Source organism: Sparus aurata, chromosome 9 (genome assembly GCF_900880675.1).
Source record: "Sparus aurata chromosome 9, fSpaAur1.1, whole genome shotgun sequence".
Lineage (NCBI taxonomy): Eukaryota > Metazoa > Chordata > Actinopteri > Spariformes > Sparidae > Sparus > Sparus aurata.
This window is the reverse complement of record NC_044195.1, coordinates 20,241,334-20,258,672: the sequence shown is the minus strand read 5'-3', so window position 1 is coordinate 20,258,672 and position 17,339 is coordinate 20,241,334. Positions and strand designations below refer to the sequence as shown.

The window sequence follows — 17,339 nt, the reverse complement described above, 5'->3', positions numbered from 1 at the left end:
TCTTCTCTCTCCCCCCTCACAGTGCAGGAAAAAACAAAAACCCAACCAAGAGGGGAAACACTCCCAAGTTTACAACCTCATCAACTGATCCAGATCAGAGCAAACCGTCTACAGGAGTGAGAATGTTCTCAAACACCACAGCTTACTACTTCCTTCTAAGCTGAATATTCATGAAAACAATATGTGGGTGTTCAATGACCGACAGTCACATCAGGACTGTGAAATAGCTGTATAGCAACTGTTGTGTCAGCTATGAACAACCAAAAGCCAAGGCTGACTGTAACTTCCCAACCTGGCAGCTGTTTCGGAAACTTGCTGTTGGGCCCTGTAGGTAAACTGAAGGTTACTCATAACTGCTATAATAAATCCTTGAGGGCCTCTCCTTCACACAGATAAAAGGGAGAGTGCTCAGGTTTAGAGATGATGGGATTCCTGTGGCGAGGCTCATTTTGCCACTGCCATTTCAACTCGGCTCATCTACAGCGCTGAAGATGACCTGTCTCTTTCCAGGGTCAGTCACATAAACAGTGGGAGACTTCTCTTTTTCTCGGGAGGTGGCCATGTACATGTCATAACCTTTATGAAGCAAAGAATGCTGAAATGATGCCATGAAATTTAAGTGAGCAGATCTGCTCACCTTTATGATTTTACTTAATGCTGAAGATTTTGGAAGCACAAAAATGAGTAGCAAAGACACAAGAGGGAAACATTTAGGAAGGACTGAACCCTAAATGGGAGCAAACATCATTCCAGAACCAAGCAGCATCGATCACTGAGCTACATCTGAACACATCTTTCTATTAACTAATTTTATTTTATTTTAGTTAAGTAAGAAAAGCAAGTGCAACTTTTGTCATATATTCACTGTTCAGTATAAAGACCTCTCATTAATTCACACCTATTCCATAATCTAGCATGTTCAAGAGAGAAAACGTATTGCCACTTGCCAGACAGCAAATGAACTCCCTCATAATATTAGCAGCAAGTATTGCAGTCAGAGAAAAAAAACACATGTCACACTTTCTGATGGAGTAGAGCTCAGGCTCTGTCTCGGGGCAAGAATTCAATTTTTAATAGCAGCTAGGAATCATCTGTATATGCAGAAGTAGCCCGAATTAAAGTTTAAAACAATGCCAAACAATGGCTCCAACCCCACCAATTAGCCTTGTTTGGCTCACAGTAATTTATCTTAACATACCCCATAGTCAAAAAAGTTTTCCTTCCTCCCCCATGAGATTTAAATATGTTCTGAAGCCTTGACACTCTAATTCTAAGAAAGACAGGAATTAATTAGATTAACACACAAAACGAGAGCAAAGTGTAATGCAGCACAAACTAATTTCATAAAGGAGGACTTTGTTAAATCTCAACCTAATTGGAAAATTTTAATCCTATACCTAAATAATACTTTAAAATGAGGTGCTCCGCTTAGTCCTGCATTTGCATTCATGAGTTACTTTTTCCAATTTAACAGAGCAAACTGTTTTTTTCCCCTGTACAAAATCAAAAGAGCCACTTCAAAGAGCAAAATGGCAGAGATGGACAATGGGTAGCTGATGTAACCAAACACTTACTGCATGAGACTGTCCTCAGTTCTGCGACATCCTCGCTCTGCACCTGAAACACGAGACAGTCACAGTCAGATTTATTGCCTGACTTTTATCGATTTACTCATTCAGCATCGTTCCCATCTCAAAGCTCCATGAAAATGAAATAAAAATGGTAATATGGATCCATGGGCAAATGAGTTATCCATTCTCAACATCAGCAGAAAATCAAACTCCTGCACCAAGAGACAACACAGGGCAGTGGGACATGACAAAAACACTTGGAGAAATTGGATTATGGTTGACTCTATGACAAGAGCAGCTATATGGCCAACATTTGGATCTTGCAGAAAAATGGAATGACCTTTGGAACATCCATCAAATAAAAAGCTTTTATTTTGAGTAGAAATTGAAAAAATGCTTAAATACCAAGCTTCAAATTGTATTCATACTGAAATAGAAATGCACAACAAAGCAATGTTTATCCTTAATGTTTTTCCTCTCACGAAGCCCCTCTCCGCTAACGAGACACACATATGTTAGGCACTGCAAACATTTCTGTCCAGCCACCACATGTATACTATTTATGTATTACCATCTGGGTTCATTTTGTTTGGAATGTAAAGGAAATGGAGCCTGAACCAGGTTCAGTCTTTGAATCAATCCTCAATCACTTGTCTCTACAACCAGAGAACTGAAGCCATGACCCTGTTTAGTGACTGTGAACTAAATCACACAGTGCAGTTGCAATTTATCTTATGGAAAAAAGTTTACAAAAGCATTCACATCCAAATGAGATAAATACAAGGTGTGATTGTGAACAGTAAAGAGAAGACCAATCATATCTTACAAGTACAGCATTCATGCTTTCACATCAGTGGCAGCAACACTTGTGTCATCTACATGTGGGTCACCTTACAGTGCCATCTGTCATGTTGTTGTGTGAATACCAGTGTTAAAGAGATTACAGTCTTCTACACTTGCAGGTTTGATTCAGCACTGTGACTAAAAAGGTCACTCTCTAGTTTCAAATAATTGGTTGTTGCAACAAGTCTTTGAACTACTACAAGGATGAGCCTCCTCAAGTTACTCTCCTCAGGTTAGAGGCTGTTTACTAAATCATGAGGGATAACTAACAGGTACCAATAACAGGTTATAGTCTTATTGTGGTAAACGATTTGAGGGTTTCTGCTCTCCAGTGAGGTCAGTTTGATCAACCTTGTGTTTGTCATGTTTGTTACGAGTCGCGACTGGATCTGTAGCATGTATTTTCTTCACTGATGAATCTCAGGCTCTCAGCTCTGACAAACCAGCATCTCCAACAAATACTATTATTAATATGAAGGTTTTTAAATAAGTAACATTAAATGCAATGGCAACATTTCAGCTTCCATCAAAGTACTTTTGGTAAAGTAAATTTTAAAACCTTTGCTTAAACTGCGGTAACTGTACCTAAACCATAGATCTGTTTTGCATGTTTGCCCGAGATAGGGCTCTTAAATGTGGAAGGGAGCTCTGGATGCAGTGTCAGAAGATGTGCCCCATTCATTCCTATGAAAGCTGAGAAAAAAGCTTGACGTCCCAGGTATGACATTATCAACATTTTCCGCATTGTGTCGCCCATAGAGTATGCGTAATAGAAACTTCCACCCGTTGAGCCAACTAACTTCATGCCTGGCTAACTTTAATATGAGTAAAATTATTTAATAGAATAGAATAGAATAAAATAGTCTTTATTGTCATTGTACAGGAGAGTACAACGAAATTGAGGGTGCTCCCGCAGCAACAAATAAAAAAAGCAACACATAGAACAAATACTAATATAAATATAAATAAATGATATATATATATAGCCCTTTAAGGTGCTAAAGGGACGTAGGAGGAGGTAGATTGGGTTTGTTGGGAGTGGCTCGTCTCAGCTTTCAAAATATTATTTGACCAAACGGCTCAAATTCTGAAAAGTTAGTTTTACTGGGTTGTCGTGCTCAAAATAATGTAACTAGTGTTTTAAAGCCGCTTGTTTCACAATGTGAAATATCGGGAAAAAGACCCCAGGGCCACGGTGCATCACACGCAACTTGTAAGTTGACTTTGTCAACCTGTCTTTAAATCCTAGCGCTCCTTCTGGGGGCTTGCCGCAGATTACAAGAGGACTCTGGATACCCTGATTGACCAATCAGTTGTGTGCAGTGTTTTAACTTAATTATTTGGTATCTGATCAGTATGCTATGTACCTCAACAGAAGGGTCACAAAAAACAGGAAGCCATGCAGGGCTGTACGCTTAGCTTTTTCACTAGGAGCACAGGTGCTCCTAAATTAAAAAATTTAGGAGCACAGAAAAAATTTAGGAGCACTTTGAAATTTCTTAAATAACACAATTTTATTATTAACACTTAAATCACGTACACAGTAACACACATGTGCACTCAAACATATAAACACAGTGCCATCATAAGGCCTACTGCAACCCTCAATTAAACACAGAGAACATCCCTGTCCCACATCTTTCTGTAGTCAGGTCGCCTGGCACTCTTGGCTGAGTTTATCCAGCGTGTGAAAAAAGAAAAGTTGTAAGCTATGACCAGTGTTGGGCACGTTACTTTTAAACTGACTAACTGAGTTAGTAACTGAATTACTCCACTATAAAAGTAATTAGTTACCAGGAAAAGTAACTATTGCGTTACTTTTATTTCTTCCTCCTTTTGAGCTCGGCATTCATTTTAGCGTACTCGGCATCTACATATGTATTTAGAAAATGTAGTTATGCATGGCGGACCGGCTCCTGTTCTCCCCGATATTTTACCAATGAGTGATCTGAAGGAGTCTGAGTCAACTGTTGATAACAGGAGCAAGTTCTCAACAACATACCTGTCTATCATTGCATTCAGTTCAGTCTGTGTCACAAGTTTTTGTGAAGCTGTTAGTGGAGCTCACGTTAGCCACACCTGGCCTGCTATCATCATCAACAGCGCCAGCAACGGAGTTTTTAGCCAGTGTTAGTTTTGTAGAAGCGTGTGCCACTGAGAGATGCTTCATTAGATCAGAGTTGCTTACAATGGACGTGGACAAAGGAGATTAAAGTAGTGTCTGTACTTCCACTTTGAAAACGTTAACTTTCCCTCCGGACTCTTCATTGCTTCAGTTCACCTCTGCCAGTTTGTGTGTGTGAGGCTGCTTGTGTGCGTGTGTGGCTTGTGTGTAAACCGAACATTGCCACTGATTGGCTTAAGAACTCTCACTCAACGTTAGTGAGCCAATCATCATCACTTATGCGGTTGTCCCGCCCCTCCCTCCTCCCTCACCGGAGGAAAATAAAACAGCTCTGCAGCTCCGGTGGCTGAGAGCCGAGTCGGATGAAAACACTTCAATGATCAACTTCAGTTTCTAATGCGCCACATTTAATAGTCGGTAACGGTAACAGCGTTGTAAGGATTGAAATAGAAATTAGTAGATGAGTAGATTACCCATTACTGAGAAAAATCCGTACTCGCACGTGTGCTCCCTTTTTATTTTTTCTACTCGCACAATCTATTTTTAGGCGCATATGCGAGTAAAATGCTCGCACTGTACAGCCCTGCCATGGAGTCATTTTTTTGGTACCATCCCCAACTTTTGAATATACAGAAATTCATAATGTGTAATGAATTGAATCAGACTGTTGGAAATGAGGCCTTTATAAAAGAAAGCTGTGTGACATTTATATAGTGGATGGGTGCATAAGCTTTGCCTTCCATAGCAGTGTCCTACTGTAGATCTATGTCCCAACTACTATTAGTAGTCAGTTTTGACATTTTCATTGTTTACTATGTCCATATTTCCCTAAACATCAACTATTGTTTAGGGCTGTCCCCAAATAGTCGACCAAGCACTGGTCAACCGAGAACTCATTAGCCGACCAAAATTTCATTGGTCGATTGGTCGCAGGAAAAAAAACAAACACATTTGGAGCCGTGTCTTGTCAAAATTAAGTCAAAATCTATGTGAAGGCTGGAGGGCTTTTAATTTGAAGGGCAAGATACAGGAAGTCGTCACACCCTGTCACTGTTTTTTTTTTAACATGGCAGGTCCCTTCGACATCGCGGTTAGACAGTTAACAATTAATAGCCAACCATGTCGGGAAAGACGTCTAAAATATGGGATCATTTGGAAAAGAAGAAGGGTGACCCCAAGAAGGTGACATGCAAACTTTGCAAGAAAAACTTCGCCCATCACTCCTCCACGACGAACATGATGTACCACCTTAAACATTTAAGTAGCCTAGCTACCTGCCCATGGCGGCCCGAACGTTTGAAAGCAGAGATAAATACGTTTTATTATTGTTATATGCGCTAGTATTAGACTATTCATTTGTACTGGGCAGAGCATGTGAGCGGAGCTGAGCGGCGAGAATTTCCGCTCCCCGCTTACGTGGGTGTTTATACCAGACAGCTCCGCTCAAAGACCGCTCTCCGCTCACTTAAAATTTCATTCACCTCCGGTGAAAACGCTCCACGCTCGCTCAAATTTAAAAGAGGGAGCAATTCCTCTCTATAGGCGCATCTACTTTACTGCGGAAATGATATATATACACATATATATATTTTTTTATATATATGTACATATATGCGTCGATTAGTCGACTAATCGCTCTAAATGACGACCACTGGTCGACCAAGAAAATCCTTGGTCGGGGGCAGCCCTACTATTGTTAATTGACTTAGCCTACTTTTTGGATGGATAAGCAAAATTAAAACATGGGCAGTGACGATGTTGTCAATACATAGGACCAATATAAACATTCTTTCGGGTATGTTGAAGAATAGGGGTGGGAAAAATAATCAATTCTTAGATGAATCGCGATTCGGACGTGGATGATTTGAATCGATTCACAAATGTCAAAAATCGATTTTCTACATGTTAATTGACAACGTTATGTTGACGGAACGCAAGAGGCGGAACTCAGAAGTGCGGAAGTGCAGCGCCTGGACAGTTGACCGCGTGCACACAACAAAAAACATGGGATGTGTCGTTAATGTCTGTACACACAAACAACTCATAGGTGGAACATCTGAGGCATTTGTTGACGCCGAGCAGCTTGAGAGCAGCATGGAGACCGCTGTTAGCTGTGGCGCTGAGTGCGCAGCGTCCAGGTTAACTTGCGACACCTGTAACTAACTATCGGGTATTTATGTCATTCCGCCATGCGTTCAAATGGTTACTTAAAGCCATCGTTCCCAGCCGCATACATCGTTATTAAGCTGAATCCAAGTCGATGTGAAAACTGTACACTGTCAAACAGCCCGCACAGTATGTTGAAATCCAGCCCGAACTCAGGGTGAGGTCAGTCAGCTGTGGGAAAGTGTGAGACGTCCAGATCAACCTGTGAGACAAACACCTGCATCGACCGTCTACCAGCTGCAGCTGTATTAATGTACTACATGTATGCTGCTACAGGAACACTTTTCTTTTCCTTTTGGTTCTTTGCAAAGCTGGATGTTTGCTAGCAAATGTAACCTTCCAGTTGACTTGCCACATTTCTTTCATTTGTTTCATTAATTAAATATATTGGAAGTCAATTAAGTATGGATCATTACAAATACTTTGCTTTTAAAGTAGCAAGTAGTCACACAGTGAGAAAAAAGTAGGAAGTGATTAGCAAACTCAGATTTAATTTTTTTTAAATCGTGCATGGAAATGTACATAAAAAACTTGCTGCATCGAGATGCATCGAGAATCGATTTAGAATCGAATCGTTGACCTCTGAATCGGAATCGAATCGTGAGATGCCAAGAGATTCCCACCCCTATTGAAGAACATTATAGAAAAGGCAGCAGATCATTACATCAGATAGGATCAACTCTATCTGAACTGTGGATCATATTGAAACTCAGCTTAAACACTTCAGAGCCTTTCAATAAAAGGATATTGCTTAAAGGTTGAATGTCTTATAATGAGTGGGTAGGTCTCTACCTCAAAAAATGAATCTGCAAATATTCTAAGTACGAGACAGAGTTGCAACACTTCCCTGCATGCTGACTGCCTGTGCAATGTCTCATCGTGGTGAGGAAAGCACTTTTTTGGCCTTTGCTGATCCAAACATTTTTAGGGATGAATTTATTTTCCTTCCTCTCTTATCAGGCCAGACAATGTTGAGTAAAAATGTAATATTCAAAGATGTGGATGCAGCGGCAGCATGCAGAGCACAGCTAAAGCGGGAAGTGTTTTGTGGCAGCAGTGACCAGATTTTAAATACATGAGGATCAATAAAAAGGGGTCTGCTGAGGCACAGTCTTCATGTAAGAGAATCGTGGTTTACAACAGAAACTGGACACAAGTTTTGTATTAGTCCTGTGATTACCTGACTAAGAATTAAGAATTACACATTCGCAGCTGGCCAGCATTTTCTGCAGGAGGCAAATAAACGATAAACAGCAAAGCAAATAGTGCAGACCACTAGCATTTTAAACATCTGCCCCATTAACACAGCGGGGAGACTTCAATCTCAGAAGCATCATTGGTTCAAATAAAGCACTGCGACAAGCAATCTCCAGGCGGAGAGAAAATAGACCAGAAAGATGAGTGAAAAAGAGTAATCTCCCTGACATATTCCTAATAATCCACCTCCCTCGTGCCGCTCCCCCCAAAGCTCACCCAATCATAAAGTGTCAACACTGACCTACAAAAAGGGACTCCCGTCAAGCCTTACATGTTTAAAAACATCAATCACAGCAGACAAAGAGGGTACATTGAATTATACAGTATTAACCTTCAGGGCTTGCATATAAAGACCATAGATTTATTTATGCTTGTGTGTAAGAGCCTCTACACTGTTCCTTACAGCAAGCCGGCTGCCAAATTGATGAACTTGCTCAGCCCTCAGCAGGAGACCAGCACCTTTGATTAATGAGTGCAAACTTGTGGAAAGGGTAAGAGCAGAAGAGACAGGGTAAAAATTGGTGAAAACGCAATTAGCAGTTCTGCTTTTTCTTTCAAAAGGGGCCACAATGAAAAGAGGGAACTTCTCAAAAAGCAGAGGGATCATAAAAGGGGGGACTTCTCATGTTCTGTAATGACATACTGAGAGGGGCAATGTGTAGTGTTATCCCCCTTGAAATAGTAAGCAGTGTGACCAATTCAGCAAATCTGGTTAGGCTACAGCTCACAGAATTTTGTATGGTCGGACAAATTATACATTAGACAACTGAATTTACAATATTGTGAGATTTAAATTGTGCACAAAAATCTAACAATGCTGATGTGGTCTACTGCTAATGCAATTTAAGTGCTCTATGTTTAAAGTAAGTTGTGCAGCAGTGTCCATTTAAGTTATATAAATAATAGCTTTCAATAGGATTATTTCCCATTTCTAACTTCTCTGACGTTTAATCTTACAGTAGATTAGTAGACAAGTCTAAAAGTATTAAAATGCTTAGAAAATAATCAAAATTGAGCACAATTTAATCCACAAGTTCAAATCACAATCTGCAATAACCACTTTCAATGCCGCTGAACACACATTATCCTAAACAACAGGTTAATAAATCCAAGTAAACAAGTTACATTATTGAAAACAAATATTCAACGTAACAAAAACTCTTTAGGAAACGCGCTGCAATAGCATTATCATTGGGTAAATGCAGTTGCTTAGCATATTTGATGAAAACTGAATTTTAAACAATGATGGATACTTGTTTTTTAAAAATCAAGCAACATTGGACTGGGAAGACATGACAGTTCAGTGCAAATTAAGTCAGCGTGTTTTCTAAATGTGTACAATAATAAAATAAGGAGAGTAACAAGTTTAACTGTCTTGTATTTCTTATGCCAACTACTGAGGGCAATGTTTAACTAAACAGTCAAATGACTGTGCACATCCTTACTTTATTATCAAGAAAATAAATCTTCCAAACGATGAGTGCGCTAAAAATGTTTTTTGTTTTTTTTTCATTTTATGTTTTGACCGCTAGTGCTCTTTTAAGTAATTTAATAACCAAGGAGTTACATCTGCCTTCTTGCCTTTGGAAGAACTAAGCCCTGCAATATTTTGTTTTTACATTCAAATACCAAGTTGCTGACTCCTTTTATTTCTCAATGTTAAAATACTGTATTACCATACAATATTAGAAACCTAGTACACAGCATTTCAACAATGTTCTCTCTGCAGAGGTTTTCAAGGACATGTGCTCTGAATAAATATGAGGCAAATTTAGTGACCTTCTACCTGTGTTTTGATTCATTGGCAGTTACTGGATGCATGCATAACACATCAAGGCTGTGATCTGATTTATCTCGCTGCCTTGGCTACTGAAGCCATTTAAATGATGGACTTTACCAGGAATCATGTTTACTGCCATTTCGCTCGAGACTGTGTGTGCAAAGAGCGCAGACTAGTTCATTACTATCAATTATATCTGTAACGACAAATGAGCTTCACTGTGTAGCAAACAAAGGACGCCTGCCAAAACAAACTAAATGGCACAAGTTAAATTTACAACATCAGAATAAATTCTATGCACTGTACAAAGAGGGTGGTTGATGCTGCCTTCCCAGCATTGATTAAGGTCGAACACAAGTTAATACAGAGAGATTACAAAAAAATGAATGATGGCTGCATTCCATTTAGCTGCTTTAGTTCAGGTTCCTGGTATTGTGCATGCTTGCTTGCTGTCATGGCACAGTGGGACACTTGAACAGCACGAACCCGTCATTAATGCTATTAGTAAGCTCTTCCAATTGTACGAAATGTCTGACATGGAAAAGGGCCAGTAGATGTTTACTTATCTCAGGCATGGTCTTAATTTAGTTCAGATGCATCAGGGTGTACTGAAAATGTAGTCAAACTTTTTGGGAGATTGTCCTTTTGTGCCTGTAATGTACTGTTAGTCATTTAATTCATTTTTTAAAGGCTTCTTAAAATGTTAGAGAAACACTATATTTGTATTTGTATTTTAAAAAGTAGTCCCTATGCTGTAGTTTATGCACACCTGATGGTAAGAAAGGCTAAGATGTAGAGCGCAAAGATGGATGCTTTAATATTCTATAGCTCTTTAAAAAAATTGCCATGTTGCAGAAAAATATATTGCTTGCTGCAATCATTCTTTTTCGCCATCTTCTTCTTCTAGCACAATGACTTACAGTCCATACTGGTTTCCTGATTTATTCGAAATTGCCTAAGCCTGTCACCATTGCTCAAGCCATTGCTTGCACATTGTATCCCTCACAAAAACAAGTTAAAAAAGATGTGTGCAAGTAATGCAACTTCCAAACTGAGGAACGACAGGGAGATGATGTTACCACCATTTATTTACTCTTTATTTGTGCAGGAGGAACTCATAACTTGTGATTAATTATTATTTGAGTGTTAATCATTTAAAAGAGATGTGTGTCCCTTCTGTGATGCAATAAAAATATCTGTTTGCTAACACAAGTGTTCAGTTATAGTGACTCCAGTATGTTTTCATGCAATGTTAATTTTCATTTTAAAGTTTTAAGAATATTTTGATGATTAACGATATGATTAACGGGATAATATCGTGAATCATAATTCTGTTGGACAGGATAGGTTCATATTTGTCCCATACCTATCAACTGTAAAGTTGCATACCGTCACCTACTGTATCTATGGTATATAGTCCATGGATGCAATTTGGCTTCATATCAGCGGCTAATATATCTCCATCCCTAAAGCTCAGAAGGCACAAAAACCAAAGTGCACAGAGAAGAAATCAGGGCGATGTTAAAATGTCATGTCCTGATTTCTAGATTGGAAGTTGGACCTAGTGTGTGCTTGTGGCACCCAAATTATTAGAGCCACTACAGGGTGTCAAGAGGGCTTTCAGCCTAATGTGTGACATGTAATCGCAGGAAGATCAGACTGCTTGGGCTGCAGTTTAAAACCGATCCGTTTTGAAATCTCACGGGCATAAATCAAACTCCATTAAACTCTAAACCTTCTGACATATGTGCGATTAAAATACTGCTCAGCGTGCTCTCATCCTCTCTCCACCCAAAGTTTCCCAACTTTGCCACAGATACGACACTGTTTGAACAGACAGTGCTCATTTAAATACCCCAAGATGGCGAATGCCTTGTTGTTAATATGAAAGCAGAAAAATGGAGGGTATTGTCATAATCTCAAAGGGTAAATTTCAGCCCAGACCGCAGCTGCAGCATTAGCTGCGCTCTCCTTTAAGAGGAAGCAACAAAAAGAGAAGACAGAGGGGGAGAGCAGCGGGCAGCCTCCCGCTCTAATACTGATAACACCATCATTTCATGTTAGGAAAGACGATTATTAAAGCTCACCTGTGTTAGATGCAGCTGTTTGATATTTTCATGACATGTTGTCACACGAAGCGTAAAACCACATGAGTTAGTCTCACGGGCAGGCAGACACTACTTATATATCTACAACAGAGGCGTGCTGTGAGCTGAATAATAAGGAAAAATAAATAAACTAAATATTTCATTAAGCTAACTTATGTTTTCATTTTTTTCATCCATTAATGTTTGAGGACACACGGCGAACCAGCTGGCAGCGAAGAGCCGTGCTACAAGGTAATAACAAGACCGAGCAGCACTGCCTGTCTCCATGCCAAGTGCCGGGTGACATGTTCACGGTGCCGTTAAGTCTTCTTGTGACCAAGTTACACTTCCAACACGACAACAGTTACATTCTGAACAAAGTTTAGTTTGGCGGCATCCGAAAACGCCGTGTCTACTTCTGCCTGAACTTTTCTTTTTCTTTTTTTACCGCCGTGTTGAACTCGCGGAGCGGATAAAGCTGCGGTGAGGCAAGTGTAGCAGCGAGGATGCTACCGCTTTTAGCCACCAAGCGTTAGCTTAGCCGTTAGCCCGTGCGACAGAACTGTGTGAGCGGACGTTGGTGAGTGATAGCTAGCGAGCTAAGGGTGCAAACTCCCGAAGGCAAAACACAGACAATTAAACTCACCTTCTCGTCGAAAATCCGGTGTATTCCTCTTGAAAAGGAAAAAAACGAAACGGGGAGGAAAAAAAGAATTGTAATAATTTACTTCCAGGTTTTTTTTCTTTGCGGATGTTGAAAGGGATGAACGGAGAATTGGTCAATAAGAGGAGTCCGGGGTTGAGAGTGTGACTGGATGTGTTGCTCTCTGATCGCAGATTGAGGAGGCTCTCTCCTCCGAGCAACTCAAGAGAAGTGACGTCAGCTCCAGGCTGCTACAATGCAAACTTTTGTTCCCCCAAAAGACACTGCAGCCAGCAGCAAGTGCACACACACACACACACACACACACACACACACTGACTGTCAAACATCATCAGGATGATCAGGAGTCATAACCGCAAAAGGTGGCCAGCTCATCTCATACACCATAAATTCAAATGATGCAAGAGATAAATATGTTTGACTCATGATTTATTATTACAAAAACAATAAATGTATTTAGTTGAATAAACTTCCTCAGTTGGGGGGTGGGGTATTTATAACACTTTGAGCTGTTTAGAAAAGATACTGAGCGCTGGTGTAATATTGTTTTGGGGATTTGAACTTTTTGATGCCATAATAGAAATATTTGAAGGGTAACTTCGCCCCAAAACTTCAGAGTTATTCATCATCTACTCACAATCATTCCGATGGAAAGACAGGGTGAAGTTTGGTAGTGCAAAAAATCATTTATGAGGCTTTACAGTGACACAGTCTGAAGTGTACACCCTTCTGTGTCTGGGTGCGTGAGTTCAACTTTGGAAAAAAAAACTAAAATAACCAAATCCACATTTGTAAAGTATAATTTCACCCAAAAAGGAAAATTTGTGCGATATATAGTCACCCTCATGCTGATGGAAAGTTAGATGACATCTACAGTACACAGCAATACAGTATTACAGCGTTCTCCTAAACAACTGAAGTAGATGGGGACTTGTTTTGAAATTTAAAAAAAACCAACTTATTACAAAAACAATAAATGGCTTCATGCAGCACGTCCAGCGTAATTCAACTCTCTGGAAGCCCTGAAATCCAAAATTGGTTTTAAAAGACAGTATTTACACTCTTGACATGTGGTCAAGTTTGTGCACCCACCCCAGACCCACTTTAAATAATGTCTTTTTCACATCCTCTTTGGATTTTAGGGCTTCCAGGAACTTGGATTATGCCAGACGAGCTGTTTAAAGTCCCCATCTACTTCAGTTGTTTGCTGTGAAGCTCCAACCTTCCATAAGCATGAGTAGATAATATTTGAATTTTCATTTTGGGGTCAACTAATCCTTTAAATTTACTACACTGATTGTGTTGTTGAATAGCTTACATAAAAGATAGCATAGATTTCAGTAGGAAGGACTCCACAGCGTTGTCTAAACTTGCAGAATGAAGCTACTGTTGAATATAAGAATGCTTTCATGATCTTTAATAGCAATTTAACTATTGTTTATTTAGTTAGTGTATTTACATGTGTATCTTTTGGATTGCATTTCAAGTCTCCTTGCTTATTGCGGTTCCTGCCTGCCGTTGTTTTAGGACAGACAGATATGTGTGACACAGAGTTAGAGTAACATGTGCAATGTGGAGTAGTGTCGTGAACCCTGAAAGGGTGAAGTTTATTGCAGTGTCTTGCTGTGTCACTGTCAATTTAAAGAAAAAGATAAAGAAAAGTAAAGAAAGAGAAATTGTTGCGTGCTCATTGCCCACAGCCCAGAGAGACTGGAGAGCGCTACGAAACCAAGAAAAAGGGTCACATAATTAATACCCAAGAAAGCAGAAGTAAATACAAATTAAAACAGGACGATCAATAATTAAGAAACTGAAGTGCAGGTAAATGCATTCACAGACTGCAAAGTAATTCATATTCCTCATACTTTTAGATTCAGTGTTTGGATCTATTGCACCTGCTAGTGAGGAGTCCAGACATCTGAAAAGGAGCTTTGGTTGCGTTTTAGTGATGGTTAAAATTAAATAAGTACGGCTTTGTCTTCCTGATGCAACAGAAAAACTGGGTGAATTTGATCAACAGCCTTGACTACAAACATTTACAATACAGTGTGATTAAAAACAATGCAACGGTATGAAAATGTGTGGCTGATGTGGACCGGTGTAGCGCTGTAGATCCAGTGTTTAAGTATCACAATTACACCAATTACTGTTTTCTTTCTTTTTTTAAGAGAAGATGTGTATAGGGAACGGATTGGATTTCAATTTATGACCCTGCCACTTGAGCCAGCACAGATTGTACATGAAGTTGAGCTAATTTGATACAGTAATTAAGGCACAAAAGGCATGTTGCATTTGTAATTTAAAACCGGTTTATTTGCTCGTTCTCCGTCCCTTGTGCTCATTGATTTGTGCCCCAGCCCCACCCTCCCAACACCTCTAATTCTGTTGTCATTTTAGATGCTGCAGTCCCAGCAGCTACTGACTGACTGGACGGAGTGAAACATACGCCTGCCTGGATGAACACACATGGCGAAAGAGGGATGGGGGGGGGAATTGATTTGATAAATTTGTCAAGCTGAGCCACAGGATACCTGGGTTTTTAATTGTATTGGACAATCTTCATTAGAGAGAATGAGCAATGGGGAGAGATCAGGGCAGCATCTCTTTCAAAAGCCCCTTTTTTTTCCCAGCTATGTTTTTTTTTCCACATCGCACAATCAAAATGTCAGCCTATACCTTGGTCATTTGTAACATAATAACTCGCAGAGTCGATGGGCTGCAATGCAGCAGCATGCTGGGGGAAGGGCAAGCAGTCTGTCCCCTTTAAAGGGATTTTTAAAGAGTCTTGATTAGAAAGTATAATGAGATTCCAAAGACACAGCGAAGATGATCTCTCCGGGGACCGATGGAAAACAAATTAAGATGGTGCTTTTGTTTTTTAATTGTTATTTTTCTATCAGTACCACAGAAAGCTCAGAACACCCCGAAGGCACAGGAGTTGGACTCACTGTCATTGATTTTTTTTTTTCTTCTTCTCTTTCCTGACATATTTAAATAATACAGATTTTAATCATGTCAGCACACAATGCTCTGATCCGTTTAACACCAAAGCCTCCCAGCACTGCACATGCATTTGATTTAGAAAATGGCACAGTGTTGGAGCTGAAAACTGGGTCCATTCATCACCCAAGTTTGCATCTGAGTGTGTGTGCGCGCGCAAGTGTGTCGATCCGCAAAAATCTGCCACACCAATGCGAGATGTCAGATATGAAAATATAATCCTGTACACAGTCTCACAGAATCCTCTCATACAATTACAGTGATTTTTGCCACACACAATGCAATGACACATGGGAATATATGGCATTCCATATATTAAAGGTGCACTATGTTGTTTTATTGGAAGACATTTTGATCAGAACGGACATAGCTTCATTCACTGATTTTATTGTTATGCCTAAACAAACTGAACAAACAAACACAATTTAATACTGTGTACTTGTACTTTATATGTGGTGGACCCTGCCACCTTTCTAGCTTCAAACTGTGTTCTGGGGACCTTATATCCTCTGAAAACAGCTTGTTTATTCACTTATGGAAAAATGTATATTTCTGTTTGTGTTATTACCTCATTAATACTGTAAATATTAAAATTCCTAGTTTGAATTTCTTCTCCAAAACTACATAGTGGTTCTTTAAAATCCCAGATAAAAATTTTTTTTAAAGTCTGGGTTAAGCATTCATTTAACACACACACACACACACACACACACACACACACACACACACACACACACACACACACACACATTGTAATAGGTGGTAAAGAATTGTAGCATCATGACATAGAATATACTGCTGTTTATCCAGAACGGCTGGTCAGAGGGCAGTCATGTAAATAGTGGCCTTTGTTTTTCCTCCTTTGTTAATTGGAGCATGTTCCAGGAGGGTGAATGGGGGAGAAACATGAGACTTCCGGGACATGAGAAACAGATGCTCCACACTTCTGTGCACAGACACCTCACCCAGGAAAAGGACGGAACATGAATAGAGGGTGAGCTGAACATAGATAACAAAAAATAGGTATAGAATAGAAATAGGCAGGAAAGAGTTGACCTGTATTCACACAAAGGCCAGAGTCAGTTCTGTTTTTACATGTTAAACACATTATAAAATCATGAGCAAATGGTATTTTTTTATCCCTGTAATTTATCGACACATAACTTGATCAACATATGTCTTGTGATCCAGCGTGGCTCTCATTTTCCTTCCATCTGTCAAGCTACTGTATGTCATTTCTTATTCATGCATACCAATGTCCATTTTAATTAGCCATTCTGGGTCAGCACAGAGCACTTCCTGCTTGGAGCAGTGGTGTGGCAGATGTGTGAATGAGGTTCGCTTGCCATTATTTCAGCGAAAATAGGCCATTACAGCCATTGTGACGAGACAACAGCCCCTCTGTGATAATAAACAAATCCTCAGTTAAACAGAAAAGATGGTTTTCAGGGATGTAACAGGATAAATCAGTCGCAAATGCCTCTAAAGGTTCGTCATGGATTCAATTATTTCCAACGTATCAAATGAGGCCTTTTAGTCTATTATGTTACCATTAATTATCATAATTATAATTATCATAATTACGTCTGGGGTGCAGGAAAACAAATTGAAGAAAACCTTCCTTTTGCATGTCAATACACATTTTCCCTGTTGTAGCTGCTGACACACAGGAGCCTTTCTGCAGCATTACAACAAATGACAGATCTGTGTGGGTTCAGTAGATCTCCAACAGCCTCATAAACACACTCAATTTCCATTTTTGTTCTCATATCATTATTTATTCGTAACCAAACTTCAGTTTTAATTGCTAAAACAATATCTGAGATAAGGGAAGCAATTAAGAGAC

General features: G+C 39.6%; 1 protein-coding gene across 2 annotated transcripts in view; it reads right to left on the bottom strand.

The window, feature by feature from the left end:
- baz2bb (bromodomain adjacent to zinc finger domain, 2Bb) overlaps positions 1 to 12,760 on the bottom strand; it is a 59,977-nt gene extending 47,217 nt beyond the window's left edge. For both annotated transcript variants that reach the window (XM_030427792.1, XM_030427793.1), the window contains exons 1-2: positions 12,476 to 12,760; positions 1,575 to 1,617 (exon numbers count right to left, since the gene is read on the bottom strand). The gene's annotated coding sequence lies outside the window, so the exon portion shown is untranslated. The remainder of the gene's footprint in view (positions 1 to 1,574; positions 1,618 to 12,475) is intronic.
- Positions 12,761 to 17,339: the final 4,579 nt, after the last annotated feature.